The sequence below is a fragment of the Lactuca saligna genome, chromosome 3, assembly GCF_052625555.1.
Source record: "Lactuca saligna cultivar CGN05327 chromosome 3, ASM5262555v1, whole genome shotgun sequence".
In the NCBI taxonomy this organism is placed as follows: domain Eukaryota; kingdom Viridiplantae; phylum Streptophyta; class Magnoliopsida; order Asterales; family Asteraceae; genus Lactuca; species Lactuca saligna.
In genome coordinates, this window is record NC_136419.1 from 53,003,667 (window position 1) to 53,023,087 (window position 19,421).

Sequence of the window (19,421 nt, forward strand, 5' to 3'; positions counted from 1 at the left end):
TGTGACTCGAATGTTGGTAATTTTGATAACCAATACATAAAACGCAGAAGCATAAACCTTGGACCTTTAATCTCGAATCTGATTAAAAGAAAACTTAAACATGAAATAACAATTACACACCTGATTTCATTATGATCTTCGGATCTGAAGAACTAGGGAGAGTTTTCCAGTTGATCTCAAGAACTCTCTCTAAAACCCCCCAACAATGAACCATACTAATTTCTTAGTGTATTTTCGTGTGTCTTGATTTGCTCCTCATCACATGTATTTATAGATGAATATAAACCCTAATGTGAGAGATGGAAGGGATCTTGAGGATCTTGAGTCAAACCGGGAACTCAACCCACATGGTAAGTAATATTGTATAAATTGGTCCATCAACAATTTATATTATTACCATAATAATTGTATTTAATGATATATCGTACATATTTATGAAGTGGTCCCATAATTATCCAACAATCTCCCACTAGACCACGAATATATAAATGCACGTATAACTGTATAAGCGCTTTAATGAATGTTATTATAACATTGGTATGAATGTTATTATAAAATTGGTACCCTTAAACAATCTCGTCCACTAATCATAATAGTATAGGATCAAAGTGACATTCGTTACAATTTACGTAACTAAACCTATCAATGGTCACGTATACATATATAACTAACGACATAGATTAAATGTGGTTTTAAAATCTAAATAGATTTCCGACGAGTTCCTCTTGAGATTGAAGTGAGATCAAACTTCAAATAAGTGAAACTAATATATATTTCCATTTTGCACTATTGCTTTAACATAAGGAAACTTGATGTCAATATACATTGACTTAATAGAACTTCTGTTGTTGGAATGTAACATTGTTGGCGTAACTATCACAACTTTAGTGGTCTTTCAATACCAATAATGTGTAGCCTCGTTATAATTTTCGTAACCATATTCATGGGGGATTTCAATGCAGTAAGAAGACAACAGGAGAGAACTGTTGGATTAATGTCTAAGTCCATAACTGTAATTGGTAAGACTTGACCCGACCCGGCATGGTCCATTTGGGTTGCATACCATCATGCACTTGGATAGACTAAATGAGAGAAATAAGACACTTACGGTTATTAATATATTATAAGTTCTAATATATTAATAATAAGAATAATAAGATTATTTAATTAGTATTGATCAAGAATTAATCTAGGATTAATTAAGTGATCAAAAGAAGACTAATTAAATATATGGGTTGATTGTGTAAATCATCCATACTTGTATAGTGGGCTAATGCTTCATGGATTATCTAGTTGGGCCAAAACCTATATGATGCTCCATGGTATATTTGAACCCATGGATCCAAGGAAATGGAAAGTCATGACAATTAGAGTTTACCCTAATTGTATAACTATATAAGCATCTTATTCTTGAGGAAAAATCGGCCACTAGTGAGAATAAGAGAGGGCTAGCCGATTTCATGAAGTGTAGAATTCTCTCTAAGTTATTCTAAGTGTTTTGATGATTGTGAACCATTTGAGGTGTCACACTTGGGGCACTAGGCACTCAAGCTTCATGAAGACAAGCACAATTAAAGAGGTATGTATTCTATCTTGTTATATTGATATTTTGTATGCTAGATTAGGATAATACCTTGGATGTTCATATTTGCATGTATAATAGAGAAAACATAGATCCAAGGTATTTAGGGTTGCATGTACACTTAGGAGTGTTAGAATGCTCATAACCCAACAGTGGTATCAGAGCCAGGTTTGTTTTCTTATTATACCTGCAATAGAAGCTGAAAAAATCGAAATCGGTGTTGTCAGCCCAGCAGACTCGCCGAGTCCATGAAGGGACTCGACGAGTCCAAGGCAAAATGCATCCAACTCGCCGAGTTGTGTTCATGCACTCGACGAGTTGGACCCCAGACAGCATATTTTCGAGTTTTTTGGATAGAAATGGACTAGAAACATTACCCTAAGTTGTTTTTGAACTTATAAACTTGTTTTTTAATGTGGTAATGTTCATGCTAATCCATCTTCAAAGATAATTGTCAATAGATTCATGTTTTGTATTAGTTTAAAGGTTAGACTAATTACATGAAAAAGATTGATTTGAATTATCTTGTTCTTATGAGTTGCTTAGATTAATAGAAAAGTTAATTGAAATAGTTGTTTTCAATCCATTTTAATCTAAGAGTTGAGTATAAAATGTGTTTGTGTAACTTGTCCTCAAGTTACATGAAGAGTCACATTAAAGACTCATAAAACTCATAAAGTTGGCAAAGGTTACAAAAATGAAGAGTCTAGTTCTAATTAATTGGAGTTATGACTCCATAATTTGTCCTCAAGTTATGGAGGACCAAGAGTCTCTTCATTAAATTAAATAAAAAAAAATAAAAAAAAATAATGTAACCTTGATTAATTCCATAAGTTATAAAATAAAGAAAAATTAATTCTTTATTAGTTTAAAGTCTTCCATAATTTGTCCACAAGTTATGGAACTTGAAGAGTTTTTGGATTAAAACTACTTTAAATACATAAGTTATGGAATTAATTAGTTTTGAATAGTTTCAAAACTTGCCCTCAAGTTTTGATATTTGTAAAGTTTTCTCATATGAATACTTTAATTCCAAGTTAGCCCTTAGAATTTTAAAAAGTTAAAATTCAACCCTTATACTTTATAATATTATAAGTCAATAATATATATATATATATATATATATATATATATATATATATATATATATATATATATGTATAAGAGTAAAGTCGGTCTTACCGCTAGTACGCCTCATTCACGAAGCCGGTCTATAAGGTGGGTATAAGGTTGTTGCCTATAAAATGGCAACTTAATGGGTGTCCACTCTCACCCACCGCTTGCTTGACTGGTGGAGGGTCGTTAGCCGAACGGGTTTGACAGGACTATAATTCTCCCTTCATTAAAAGTATTAATGATAAATACTAAGTAACTAAACTCTTAAAAAATACCCAATCTTAGTTACTTAGGAAAATGTGAAGAAGGTGCTAATCCATGAAATTACACTTTGCACTTTGTTTAAGTCGGTTAGTGGAGCGTGTGTGGTTAACCGGCACACTAACTCGTATTTAAAAAGGTAGGCAAAGGGTAACTTAATGTTTATCATAGTATCGATGGAGCGTGTGTGGTTAACCGGCACATCGATTGAGGGATAAACACTTAAGGGTACCAAGTAATTTGCATGGTTACTTCACACCTTGTTTTGTGATCCTCGGCATCCCAGTCACAAAACCTGAAGGGCACACTCGAGATTGAAACATGTCATTGAACAGTTCAATGAATCTCAAAAGATTTAGGAGTTTCAAAACCAATTAAAACCAAATAATACATTTCGTTTATCTTGGTGGAAATTGGTGAATCGTCATTCACCTACCTTCAAATTGTTTTATAGCTTGGATTACGGCATACCTCTTCTAAGTTATAAAATAGTTTGTTGGGTCCTAGCCTTAATATTTCATATTGGGTGTCATATTAAGGACTCAAAGATCAACTATCTTGAATATCTCCCAAAACATGTATGGTTTAGACATTTATGATCTTCCCAAATCTCTTGAAACAAGCATTCCTAATGAAGATGATGTCCCATGGATATCATACTTCTTTCTCATCCTCTAATTATTCTCCCTAACCCACAAGTTCTTGAAAAGTTTAAGATCACTCAAGCCCTATTGGCAAGGCAAGGTCAATGTGTGATCACATCTTGGAGATGTAGTCACATATTGACAAGCCGGGAGAGTTGGGTGTCAAAGTCTTAAGAAAGTTGGTGGTTCAATCACTTTCTAAGTCACATAGTGAGTTCTCTTGGAACACCTATGAAACAAACTATGACAAGACCCTTAATGATCTTATCTATTTGCTAAGATCAACTTCCTGAAACTTTATGGACATTGACAATAGTGACACAGGAAATCCAGAAAAGCATTCTCTTCCCAATGGAAAGGGATCGGCCATAGTCAACTCGGTTGACCAAATGGTAAAGAGAAAAGTCTAAGTCTGTGATAGTCTCATGTACCATTATCAAAGGGTCCACATGTTTATATTGCCAAAGGAAGGGGCATTGGTTGCGAAGCTGCCAAACTTACCTAAGGATGTTAAAGTCAATAAGGTTGACTCTACTTCAGGTAAAGTCCACTAATCTAACTCTGTTAAGTTTCTATTCTGAGATTCCTGATACATGATGTGACTGGGTTACATGGTGATGTTTTAAGAATCAGAGAAATGTGAAGAAATTTAAAGAAAGAATATGCTGAATCTGATCGCATAGATGGATTTCTATCGCGTAGTTTGAAAAAATCGGATTCTTGAGCTAATTCTTAGGAGTTATGAGATATTGCTTAGGAATAGATAACAACAAGTTTTCATATGGATTGTAAGGATAAGTTTTTCCGCAAGTTTTAAAATAAAAGGAAATTTTTTGATTTTATTTATTTTAAAATATCCTTACAATGGCATTTGAGGAAAAATTGTTGCTTATATGATTCCATTAAGAGCAAGAGTGGAAATATGAAATTGATTCTTTCATTTGTGGTAATGTCTAAATTTACCAAATAAGGAAAGATTCTCGTCATCCAAAGTCTCAATTGGACCGAGACTTGGAATCATGCAAGTTGTATAGCATGATGAATGAGAACTTTCAAGTATTGGAAAAATTAAGACTAATTACTTGTTCACATGGATGTGTGACTCAAGTAATGGACTAAGGGATCGAGTATATAGTCATGTGCACTGATTAAGTCCACCACAAAAGATTTAAGGCTATTCGTCATAGTTTACTAAAGCTCAGTAAATATGATTATACTTACAAGCTTAAGTGTAACTCTGAGACATTGGAAAAGGTTCCAATGTAAGGCAGAGCGAATAAGAAGAATCAAATTAGGCAGAAGGATAAAAGTTTCTCAAATCTGAAAAGATGGGAGAGTACTTTAGTATCAGTTTTGTGATCATCTCAATGATTAAGAAACCATATCAAAATTATTTCTCTAAGGAAGTCTTAGTGCATTCTCATGACTAAGAAGAAGGGATCTTGAATTGTTGAAATGGTTAAATCAAGAAGATGAGTCATACTTCGTTCCAATACAAGTCTTAGAGTCATACTCCAAGATTGTAATTTGAGTGACATGTCTTAAAGAAGGTTTAAAACACGTGTCAAATGTAAGAGTAAAAGTTTTCTACTCTTGTACATTTGAAATTGGTAAGTTGTGATGTTTTGGATAAAACAAAGACCAACTTAGGCCAATCGTGTGAAGTGTTTGTCTTGATTAGAATCCACACTATCCCTTGAATATCTGACAAGAGAGTCTTATAGGTCAAGAGGACAGTGGGAGTCTTAAAGGTCTTGAAAGTCTCAAGAGCTAATCAAGAATGATACCTGAAGTTCCTCACTAGCACACAACTTGAGGTTTATAACCTATCGTGTTGACATATTCTGTGCCCATTCCAGTTAAAGTTGGCTTTGCATATGAGTTATTAGAGTTCTCAATGTGTTGCACAACAACTTGGAAGCAATGGCAGGCCCTTAAGCTGCCAGGTGGCAAGAAGTTAAGATTGAGTTCAATCCATATGAGTTTGGATTTGTCATAATTCTTGTGACTATGGTTATGACAATTCACATGGATAAGAACTCATACACCATTAAATCTAAGTGTCATAAGGTTTCTCTCAGATTCATGAAAATGATGGTGAGGAAACATTTCCACTAAGTAGATTTTTGCTAGATAGCAATTGTGATATTTGCATTCTCAAAGTCGTTAGTGGAGCGTGTGTGGTTTACCGGCACACTAACCTGGACTTGTGAGAAGTGGCAAAAAGGTCTAACCATTATGATTACAACATCCCTCTTCATAATTGTTTAGACACACAAGTGTGCTGTCTAAGGGAAGGTGTATGATTTTGATAAAGTTCTATCAAAACAATCCAGTATCAGAAATCTGAACTTTGGGAAGAAAGTCAATAAAGTATTGATTTCTAGAAGTGCAGTTGATTTCTGATTACATGTCAAAGCTAGTGGGAGCATAAGTGTTATGCTAATAATCATCATGTTAGTGGGAGCATGATAATTATGATAAAGATTGCAAGTTAGCAATGTTAATTATAGAAAACAAAAGGTTTCAATTGGGAAAAAGTTGTTTTGCTATAATTAAGGGAGAGGAAATTATACTTCATCTCAAATCTATAAGCTTAGATCGTGAGGTTTTAATCATTTAGTCAAGGATATATATGAATTTCATGTTGGAATGACTCAACATAAGGAAATTCTGTATATGAGCCCATTATTTGCGTTCTAAAATTCGATTATGATTACGGCATCCCTTTTCATAATCTGAATTATGAGAACTTGGCAAATAGAAATGGAAATGTTATAGCAAAAGACTGGTTTAGTCTTTATGTGAGACATCATGAATCGTGTCCCATATGCTTCGGATATAGGATCGATTACATGTGCTATAGTTATCCTTTCTAAAAGTTTCCAAATGCCTAGGGCATTAAGAAGGGAAAAGGTTTAGAACTGGATATGACTAAAAGGATTAAACAATTGTCGAGGACAATCTAAGGTTTACCAAAGATTGGTTGCTCAAGGACAGTTGGAAGTGTAGTGATAATTCTGGAAGGACCATATTGACATAATCTGTAAGGAGGCAACTCTTGTTTAGAAGTGATAGTCAAAATGAATCTGGAAATGTTTCAAAGTCAGAAATTTCAATATGTGTAAGATTAAGGAAACTTAATGCAAGAAGGATGTTTCCAAGGAATTGATCTCCTTTGGAATACTCTGTAATGATTGTTGCCAAGTCTTTCTGACTTTGTGCATAATCATTACAAGAGGATCAATGCATATAAGTTTAGAATCTAACAGATTTCAGTAAATGGCATGAATCTGGAATTCTTGCATTTGCAGTAAAGATTTGGGACTGTGAAAAGAGAATCATTGAAGTTATGTTCAATTGATCTAGTTCACAAAGTAAAGATCATAGACAAACATAGTATGCATACTTGGTGTATGGCATGACTAGTGTTTAGAAAAACATAGTGTACATGCTTGGAGCATGGGACAACTATTATTTTAAATTCAAGAATAAAGTTGATAGCTGAAACAGTATACAATGAATAATGTGTAATCATATGGTGATAAATAAAAGGTGTTTTATTTATGTTCATAGGTTTTGATACCATATTGGATTCAATTATTATTGTGTTTCATTTTGCATGTTTTGACTTCCCGAATAAACTAGGTTATTCTTCCGGAATGACTAAGTTATTCAAACCATCCACAGTCGGTCATATGTTGGAAGTAGATATGAATTAAGACTGTCATGGGTTGGCTTGTAGAGGTCTAAGGTGTTGGACAAATGGCTACAACACTCATGAGTGCTCATAAATTTTGAGTATTGGATTCAACCCGCGCTCATTGGAATCACTTCATGGGTTTTATCACGAGTGATCATGAGACAATAATATCTTATATTCTTCAAACCTAGAGATATGAGTTGTTACTATGAGTTGGTTGTACATTGATTGCACGAAACGCATTGGTAACTCGATGTTATAAAACGTGCCTTTGTGTATGATTCAACAAGTAGTAGAACAAGCCATATCAGTCGAAGTTTATCCATTCCTTTTACCTTCGGGATAAAAACGATATCTGTGGGCCCCTCGATGATTTGATGATGACAAATGGAAGTGCTCGGCCGGGCCAGGACTGATTTGATTTGTTCAATTAGTTAGTCATCATAAATTGGAAATCGGGAAACAACAAATGGACAGAGAGACTGATTATAATCCATGTCTCAGTCCATATGATATCTAGAATGGAGGAATATATGATCCCTTATCTAATGGACAAGTCATTGACAAGATCAGAGTTCATCTACAAGGTCAGAGTTCGACAGAAGCTTTTGAGAGCTACGATTGCCAGTTGGTTCCTGAAGTCATACGCAATAATAGTTTTAGACTTATCCAAGTGGGAGACTGTTGGATTAATGTCTAAGTCCATAACTGTAATTGGTAAGACTTGACCCGACCCGGCATGGTCCATTTGGGTTGCATACCATCATGCACTTGGATAGACTAAATGAGAGAAATAAGACACTTACGGTTATTAATATATTATAAGTTCTAATATATTAATAATAAGAATAATAAGATTATTTAATTAGTATTGATCAAGAATTAATCTAGGATTAATTAAGTGATCAAAAGAAGACTAATTAAATATATGGGTTGATTGTGTAAATCATCCATACTTGTATAGTGGGCTAATGCTCCATGGATTATCTAGTTGGGCCAAAACCCATATGATGCTCCATGGTATATTTGAACCCATGGATCCAAGGAAATGGAAAGTCATGACAATTAGAGTTTACCCTAATTGTATAACTATATAAGCATCTTATTCTTGAGGAAAAATCGGCCACTAGTGAGAATAAGAGAGGGCTAGCCGATTTCATGAAGTGTAGAATTCTCTCTAAGTTATTCTAAGTGTTTTGATGATTGTGAACCATTTGAGGTGTCACACTTGGGGCACTAGGCACTCAAGCTTCATGAAGACAAGCACAATTAAAGAGGTATGTATTCTATCTTGTTATATTGATATTTTGTATGCTAGATTAGGATAATACCTTGGATGTTCATATTTGCATGTATAATAGAGAAAACATAGATCCAAGGTATTTAGGGTTGCATGTACACTTACGAGTGTTAGAATGCTCATAACCCAACAAGAACAAATTCTAGTTTCTGTATAACCTCTGCCCGAGACTTTAATAATTTTATTCAAGAGGGGGGGGACATGATTTAAAATTGGATGGATTCAAGTACTGGCTTATGATTGAAGGTATTGATAACGTTGCATCCACTTCCGTCGTGGCTTCAAGCTCCTGGGAATGACTAGATACATTGCAACTTTCCGAATCGATGTCGTTTAAATTCTTCAACTCATGGCTTATGATTGAAGGTATTGATAACGTTGTCCACACTGCTTGGAATGAATTTCGTGGCTATGGACCTCCAGATGCATACCTGGCTGCAAAACTTAAATATCTTAAAAATGCTATCCGGAAATGGCGGAACTCAGTCTACCTCAATGAACAATAATCTCTTAATATTCTGAAAAAGACTGTGGAGGAACTTGACAAATTAGCTGAAGTGAGGCCTCTCTTGGAGGAGGAACGTATAAAAAGGAACACAAGCTTTCAAAAAATCGTTGAAGCTGAGCGGTTGAAAGCCATTGACTTGAAACAGAAAAGTCGGATAAAATGGATGATAGATGGGGATGAGAACACTAAGTTCTTTCATGGATGCATTAACAATAAGAATAGGCGCACGAGGCTAAATGGTCTAACAGTTAATGGACAATGGTACATAGAGGCTGGGAAAATCAAACATGAGGTATTCAAGTTCTACAGGAATAAATTCCATGAGCACCGGATGTCGAGACCAAAACTTATGAATCCCCTGTTCAATTCTCTCTCAATTGAGAAGGCGAACAACATCGAGGCTCCTATCACACGTGATGAAGTTAAGGAGGCTGTTCGGGCGTGTGGCGGGGATCGTGCCTCGGGGCCAGATGGATTCACCTTCAAATTTATTAAGACATACTGGGACATCATGGAACCTGATATCTTGGATTTCGTCAAGCATTTCGAGAGATACGGGAAATTTGCGAATGATTGTACTTCTTCCCATATCACCTTGATCCCTAAGTCCAAAGACCCTACTTCACTCAGTGACTATTATTCTATCAATTTGATAGGATGTATGTATAAGATAGTTGCTAAACTTCTAGCACAAAGGCTTAAATCAGTTATTGGTGACGTCGTCGGAGATGTTCAATTTGCATATATTGAGGGCCGTAACATCCTTGATGGACCATTGATAATAAATGAAATTCTTTCATGGTCTAAAAAAGTCAAGAAAAAGGTTCTCCTATTCAAAGTAGACTTTGACAAGGTGTTTGATTCGGTCAATTGGGAGTACCTGGACAATGTGCTTGCCCAGATGGGGTTTGGGACCAAATGGAGGATATGGATCCAAGGCTGCCTTGCATCTTCTCGTGCTTCTGTCCTTGTTAATGGATCCCCCACAAAAGAGTTCAGTTTTACTAAAGGTGTTCGTCAAGGAGATCCACTCTTCCATTTTCTCTTCATAACAGCCATGGAAGGATTAAATGTGGCAATTAAATCAGCATGTATGCAAGGCCTCTTCTCTGGAATACAAATTCCCAATGGTGGCCCTAAGATTTCTCATATATTCTACGCCGATGATGCTCTATTCATTGCAGAATGGTCTAGAACAAACATCACCAACCTTGCCAGAATACTCAAGTGTTTTCACGCATCCTCCGGGCTCAAGGTAAATTTCACTAAATCAAAAATGTTTGGTGTTGGCACAACATCAGGAGAAACAAACAGGTGGGCAAGCATACTTGGTTGTGAAGTAGGGCAACTTCCTTTCCAATACTTAGGAGTTCCAGTAGGCGCTAATATGAATCTGATTAAAAACTGGAAACCTATCATCGATCGATTCAACTCAAAACTCTCAATATGGAAGGAGAAAACTTTATCTTTTGGGGGTAGGTTGACTCTAGTCAAAGTGGTATTAGGTAATCTTCCAACATATTACCTATATCTTTTTAAGGCCCCAGTGGGGGTGATAGAATTGTTAGAAAAAACTAGAAGACACTTTCTGTGGGGTGGGTGTGAGACCAGATCTAAAATTCACTGGGTATCATGGGATAGAGTCACCAATCCTATTGAAAAAAGTGGTCTTGGGGTGGGGTTGCTTCACAGTCTAAATGTTGCACTTTTGGTCAAGTGGTGGTGGAGACTAAGGAGGGACAAGACTGCTCTATGGTGTCAAGTCATCAGGGGGGTACACAATCTTAAGAAAAGGGCAGCGGACCAACTTTCAAGAAAGACCATTAGCGGAGTGTGGAACAACATAGTTGGGGTCTCGACTGAGATTCACAAAGTAGGACTGGAGCTTAACGATATTTTCAAAAAGGAGGTTGGGAATGGACAACATATGTTATTTTGGCTAGATATCTGGTGGGGAAACGAGACCTTAAAATCAAGGTTTCTGGAGTTGTTCAATATTGAATGCAGGAAAAGATGTCTAGTCAATGAACGCATATCAGGTGATGGATTCACATGGAATTGGAACTCGGATCCCATGGCACCACATCTGAATCGAAACCTAATACATCTTGAAGGATCGTTGGGGCAGTTTCGTATATCAAACGGATCGGATACTTGGAGTTGCAAAATTGGTACAAATGGGCTGTATACGGTGGAGGATCTCCGGAAAAAATTGGAGGAATTTACCCCCACCTTACCAGGACCTAGAGTTGAATGGTTGAAAGAAGTCCCACTCAAAGTGTTGTGTTTCCTTTGGCGGGCCAAATGGGGTAGAATCCCATCAGCACAGGCATTGGAAGTTAGAGGTGTTCAAATACCCTCAATAATTTGTGGGTATTGTCTAAATGGTGTTGAATCTGCAAACCATATTTTCATTCAGTGTGAGTTTGCAGTTATTGTGCACAATTGGATAATGAATTGGTATGGTATCAATCCGGGAGGTATCGATAACTTAGACACACTCTTACACTTTGTAGCCAACTGGAGCCAGTGCACGAAGAAGCAGAGAATACTTACGATGATATGTTATGGCATGATCTGGAGTATATGGAAAGCCCGGAATGAGAGGATCTTCAATCAGGTGAAAAGGAGTCCGACTCAGGTTATGGATGACATACAAGCATTGGTTCTCTATTGGTTAAAATATAGGGGATCAATGAGGAATATTTGGTGGTGTGATTAGATCGTGTCTCCATTTGATCATTTATAATGCGGTGTATTTCTAAGTTTCTTGTTCCTTTTTTTTTTTGCTCTCATGTAATCTTTATGTTGTACTTTTTCTTGCTGGGCTCATCTAGTTTCTTGCTAGGTGTGACCCTTTTATAAAATCGTTAGCCGTTTCCAAAAAAAAACTTTCATTATTTAAAACAATTACACATTAATTAATTAAAACAATGAGGCCTTAGAAATAAACAAAAGTCCATTAACCAATCTAATTAAATGTCGGACAAGACCCAAAAAATAATACTACAAGCAAAAGTTGATAATCACCATATATACACATTATAAATACAAAAAGTGATAATATCATGCCGCTGGGTTAAGAAAGAAAACGCCGGCAAGATCAAGAAGAGTAAACAAAAATATTTTATACATGCATGTTTTAGATTGAAGATCAGAAGAACTAAAACCAATCAAAGTTTCTGATAATAGATTCGAGTTGTCTCTGATACCAATTGTTGGTAATTTTGATAACCAATACATAAAATGCGGAAACATAAACTTTGGATCTTTAATCTCGAATCTGATTAAAAAAAACTTAAACATATAGCTGATTTCATTATGATCTTCTGATCTGAAGAACTAGGGAGAACTTTCCAGTTGATCTCAAAAACTCTCTCTAAAACCCCCCAGCAATGAACCATACAAATTTCTTAGTGTATTTTCGTGTATCTTGATTTTGCTCATCATCACATGTATTTATATATGGATATAAACCCTAATGTGAGAGATGAAAGGGATTTTGAGGAGCTTGAGTCAAATGGGAACTCAACCCATATGGTAAGTAAATATTGTATAAATCGGTCCATCAATAATTTATTTTCTTACCATAATAATTGGATTTAATGATATATCGTACATAGTTATGAGGTGGTCCCGTAATTATACAACATCGAAAAGTCTTGAGAGTATTGCTCAATAAAGAGAATTTTATAAAAGTGACAGAATTTCTATGTTTTCGGCATACACGTTTAGGCAAGTTGAGTTTGTGAGTGTGAAGGGCTGAAAGCTTCTTAACTGGTAGTCACATCGACCTCATTTAACCTCTTTTAGCCCAACTGTACCAAAGACTTTTCTTGAGAAAAAATAGACCTAAAAGATATATAAGTAAATACACACACTTACACTCATGTATGGATTGGAGTCTCAAGAACATTAATAAAAAGTGTCTAACCATTTCTGTCGGACATTTGAAATGATTCACGTCTTCTTTTTAGCCTCCATTGTTCTCTATTCTCTACCTTTCATTTACTCTACTACAGACCACAACACTTCTATGTCTATCTGCCTAGAAAATTTCAGCTGTCCAAATTTAGCACAATTCAAGTACCCGTTTTATAATAATGCCACTTATGAAAAGCAATGTGGGTTGATCCAGGTGAACTGTACTTTGAATGGTGGGAGAATTCAACTTGGAAGAGACTCATATCATATTGATGGCAAGTCTGTGTCTGATCAACAGATGGTCATTATCCGTAATGCAACATTTGAAAGACTTCTAAATGAGAAAAGCTGTAAGGCACTTATGGATGATTTCACTTCTCCAACTCCTCTTTTGTATTCCATTTCAATTGTACCCTTCATCACTCTGCACAAATGCACAAACCATCCAAATTATGTTGCAGAAATGGAAGCATATTTTGACCAATCTAATTACAATAGCTATAACAAATGCAAAGATCAAGATTTCTACTATAACTATTCCTGCGATAAGTGTCACAAGGAAGAGGGCCGATGTGACACTCTCAATGGACAGTTCAATTGTTTTATTTATACGCCAAAAATGGTATTAATTACGCTTTCTTTTTCCCTTTTTGTTTTCTCCTTAGTCTGGGTTCACCAAATATAATTGATATGTCTAACTAACATATACGTAACTTATCTATTGTAGTTTGGTTGCTGCAGGAACACCAGTCAGCGAACTGAAACAGATCCTAGGTAATACATGTACATCTTTCATCAAACCTTGATTTAATCCAACACCCAATCTCTTGACCGATTCACGTGTTTCATTAGTTAGAGAATATAATTGCCCAAGACCAAATCAAACACCGCTTTCTTGACCTAAAACTCATTGAGGATTTTAATTGCATGCATAAAAATGAAAAAGAACTGAAACTTCTTTGTTACTTGATTGGGAATTGAAAACTTACCAAAAATATGTCAAAAAACAAATCGTAATTCTAAAAAACATTTCTGCCTTGATCTTGATTGAGAATACTAACAAACTCTGGATCGGTCACCGACCACTTGCTTTCTCCCCTCTAATCAAATCTTGAAAAAAATCCCACCTAAGAACTCCCAAAACAACCCTGTTTTTAACATAAAATCATTTCTCCATCTCTGGTAAGAATTTGTTTAGTCAATGTGGGAGCTTAAACCAGTAGATATGAAGAAATTGTTAAGAAGAAAAGGAAAATGTATAAAAATCAAATTTCTTATTTCATGATGTGTAATATGACTATGGCAATAGAGGAAAAAACAGAGCTGGGAACTAAAATGATCTTACTGTACGTCTCTAAAAATGAGGTCAAAACTCATATTTTCCTTATGTACGATGCATTTAATCATAGACAATCACATTCTCTTTTCCTAGACTCGTATATGATCTGTCATCATCTTCAATGCTTTCAAAAGGAAACGCATAGTAATATTGATTTTCTTGTGTTTTTCAAAGGACTTTTTCTTTTGTTTAATCCATTATGTAATGTCGTGGTGATAATATCAACATAAGGTTTCCATATACTAGAATCATATTAAGGGTACCATGGTTTTGACTTTAGAGCTCCATTTCAATGACAATAGCTTCCCAATTCTTCGAATTTTAGGAGATTTCTGCTTAGTGGGTGTTTGGGATAGCTATTAGCTAAAAAAATGTTTGTTTATTTAAAAAACGCATTTTAAAACAGCTTTTTGGATAGGAAAAGTAAAGCTTTCAAAAAGCTAGAAAATCCTAGCTTTTTAGCTTTTTAACCATTTTACTCCTGAAAAAGCAGTTTTTCGCATCCCAACACTTTTTAAAACCAGCTTTTTCTAAAAGCCATAAGCTAATAAGCACTTTTTTCTTAAAAATCACTTTTGACATAAAAAAGATAAACCAAACATACCCTTAATTAATGATATTGAACATCATATGTTTTTATAAAAAAAATCAAAACAATTTAATCCAGATGGTATGATGCCCTTACAATGGTTTGTCTTTCTTTCATTTACTTCATGTTCAAATTGAGTGATAGCTTGACTCATTCATATATTAAAAAAAATCACTTAACAAATGCATAACATCATAAGACATAAACTTCCCATATCTATAGTTACATATCTAAGGGTAATAAAAGTCAACTAAAGTCAAATTGGTTATTACACCAATAACATTGATACACATATCACCCACTTATCTAATTTATGCCGCATGAATTAATTTTGTTATTTTTTTTGGTTATTTTCATATATTCACAGGAGATTTACAAGTCTTAGATTCATTTATCATACACAACTTCTTGTTTACTCAATTTACGTTTTCATAATAACCAATATCTCAAGCATTCTTGTTCATTGTTTGATGCAGGAGTTTGTATAGAATTTTGGACAATGTTGGTTGTGATAATCTTAAGTTTCATATGGAAACTCAGATGGCGAATAAAGACAAAGAAGTATGTTAATGTGGAAAAATTTCTAGAAAATCATGAATTTCTTGCGAAAAGGTACACTTATTTGCAAGTAAAGAGGATGATAAACTCATTGGAAGTCAAATCTGGGACTCGTCGAGTCAGCCTGACTCGCCGAGTCAGTGAAACAGAAGGTGCAAAAATCGATTTTTCAGCCAATAAACTATCAAATAAGCATCAATTCATCAACAAACAACCCTAGGCTCTGATACAACTGATGGGATTTGAGCAATACATCATGCCTATGGTGTACATGCAAACTCTAATAGCTTTGGATCTAGTTTGTCTAATGAACATGCAATTGAATCATCCAAAGCCATAACCCTAGATCTATCATAATATGAACTGAATTAAGGGTTTAGAAATTACCTTTGATTGTTATGTAGCAATAACAATCTGTTCCTTGGCTTCAGAAAGCTTAGTGCCTCAAGTGTTGCAACTCTAATGCAGTCACAAACACCATAAGTAATAAGGATGATGAAGAAAGAGAATGAGAACTCCAAAAACGTCTAGAAACCCTCTTCAAAAGATTAGCCACGTTTTTGGGTCTCAAGGGTTCTTTAAATAGGTAGGCAATTAGGGTTATCTAACAAGGAAACCCTATTTTGACTGCTTAAGCCCTAAGCAGCCCATGGACCCCTTCTGGAACATGCCGTGGATGAAAATCATATGGGCTTCCCATAGATTTCATCCAACCTATATTCCAAGGTGATCCATAGCCCAATTGCAATTATCTTATAATTACAATTCCAGTCCCCTAAGTTTAATTAATCTCTTTTAGCCACACAATTAATTCTTAATTAGTTCTTAAGTAATATTAATTAAACAGTATGATTTCTCCTTTAATATATTATTAAATCATAATTAAACCTTTCTCTCCTGAATTCATCTTACAAGTTGCTTTGATGAATGCAACCCAAAAGGACCATGCACCATCGGGTCAAGTACATACCAAAATAGTTATCGACTTAGACATTAATCCAACAGGATTTATGGTATTTTATATTTGTAAGATAGTTGGAATTGTTGATTTGTAATATTGGATTTTTAATTTTTTAGTTTCTAAAACATTGGGTTTTAAGCTTTTAAAGTTATTAAAAATAGTCTTTTTAATCTAAAACAAAGTAGTTTTTTAGCAAAAAAAATCGAATTTTAAGCTTATAAATCGGGGGAACTGGGGGAACGGGGGTGGAACCGGGGGCAATGGAGGTAACCGGGGGCTATGTAAACGGGGGATCCGGGGGCGGGGGCAACAACTGCTTTCGACGGCGGGGCGCAGGCAACTATTTCCATTCCAGTTTGGTCCCGTTGACATCCCTACCCAGAATTGAGTTCCAAATCCCGATTTTTGTAGGCATCATCCTTTTGACACTCATAGATTATTCTTAATGACCACACAAAAAATCCAAGAGGATCTATCGTATAATATAATTTCACCTGTGATTCATCAGATCTAGTGTTTCTATTGCAAAATTTGATGCACTAGCCAAACAAAATTCTTAGCATAGTCACTATATCTTCAACCGGGCATTCATCTATGATATTTTTTGGTCATGTGGTTACAGAAGATCTAACCAAAATGTTGACATTGTTGATGTGTAGGTCTTACTAATCCAAATAATATAGACCTAGCTAGAATCACAACCGGATGTGAATTTGAAGTACCAAAAATAACAGATGCATTACTATCTATACCTGAATGTGGATTTCCTTTTCAGTTTAAAAAGAAAAAACTTTCTTTTTATATGTATAATGAAGTAGTTCACTACAAGAAATATACTCTTTAGCGGCGACACTATTACCGGCGACAAGAGCTGAGGACCCACCTTTCCCAGGTGGTAGAGGTCCTGGCCAGCACGAGTAGGACGGTAAGTCTTATCATGAATTTTTATTTACTATTTGGCTTCTCAGACGTTTCTAATAATTTTTAATTACATTTGTAGTTGAGGAACGTGCCCGAAGGAAAGTTTGAGTAAAAGCAAAAAATATAAAGCTTGAAAAAGCAATCTTGCGTAACTAGGGGAAACCAATAGGCATGCAATATGATAGGGATATCACATTTAATCCCGTAGGAGAGGCGGGAGACATGTTTTCCCGAGAAGTTGGGAAAACAATGTGGCAGATGGTCCCTTTCGACAAATGGAGTTGGAAAAGAGTTTCCCCTGATATAAAGGACACTGTATTACAACATTTAGCGGTAATTATTTATTTAAATATATTTTATAGGTTTAACTATAATTGTTTTTTACTTGGTTAATTTTTTTTATTGTAGACAAACTTTGATCTCAATCAAATGTACCAGGATGCACAAGCTACTCTATTGACAGAGAGTTTTCAAGCAGCCTTGTTAAAAGGTTTTCGAGAGCGTAAAGCCTACACAAAAGAATATTTCAAGATGGTCGGAGGGTATGAAGATATCTCGAGAGCATTGGCAAATCCTCCAGATGGTATGCTTGTTGATAACTGGGAGAAGACAGTTGAGTATTTTCAAATTGACGAACACAAAATTGCTTCAGAAAGGAACAAAAAATCCGTGAAAAGCGAACAACTGTGAATCATGGGGGTTCGAGCTCGTATAGCAGTACTTGCTATAAGAAGGTACCGTACGATACATGTAATTATTTATTTAAAATATAATCTAATTTTTAAACTTAAACAGAACCTTAAGAGAGTGGAAACATTTCGCAAAGCTCATACCGATAAGAATGGTGTATTTGTTACTGTTGAATCGGAACAACAATATGTAAGTATTTAATTATAATTTTATCATATATTTAAATGTTTATTTATACTTAATTGTTACTCACTTTTGGGAGTTACAGAATCGGTTAGTTGAAGAGCTGCTAGAACAAACTCAAGGTGAAAGTGAGTTAATGCCAACTCAAGAAAGAGCTACGTTCGAGAAAGTATTAGGAGAGCGACATGGCTACATTAGAGGCATTGGCCGCAAACCTTCTGGTCTCCCGACGATTCCACAGCCTTCGCAACCATCACAACCATCACAGGTAAAATAGTAATCTACTTTAGCATCGTAAAATGCATGTTGATTTGGTAGTTTTGGTTTTGTGGTGGTTATTTGCTAAAAAGTTTGGTAATTTGGTTTTTGTCCCAAGTGCAAAATATAGCAATATACTTTGGTTTTCTATCTTACTTTAAAAATAACAATGTATTTTAATAGTTTTTGTTTATGTTTGACGATCTAACTTATAAGTTTATATATATTGTTATTAATTATGTAGTTGGGAAATCTTCGTGCAATGCTCGCCGACCCGGCATGTAGGGATGAGCTTTATTTGTTTTTTCAATCCCAAAATAATCAAGGAAACGATGGGAACGACGATGAGGGTATGTAAGAATGAGTTTTATTTGCATATGTTGTCTCGTTTTGCTACTTGGTAGATTGTAAATTTTTTGTTGTTTTTTTATTCGGATATTATGACTTTTGATATTTAATTGTATTTTGAATGTTTGTTTGTAATTTGCATTGACACTATTATGTTTGATATTTAATAGGATGTTTGTTTTGTAATTAGCGTCGATACTATTGGTTTTGATATTTAATCGAATATTGTTATTACCGACGACACTTTTACCTGCGATATTATCACCGGCAACGAAAATCATTATTTAAAAAAAATTGAAAAAAAATTACCGGCGACGCTTTTACCAGCGACAGAACTCATTACCGGCGACACTTTTGTCGGCGACGCTTTTACCGGCGACAACATTATTAGCGGCGACATACTAATAGCGGCGACTATTATCATTAGCGGCGACAAACTGATCAATAGCGACGAGGCAGTACCGGCGATTCAGTACCGGCGATTCATTACCGCTATTAGTATTACCGGCGACTTTTGGGACTTTTACCGGCGACTT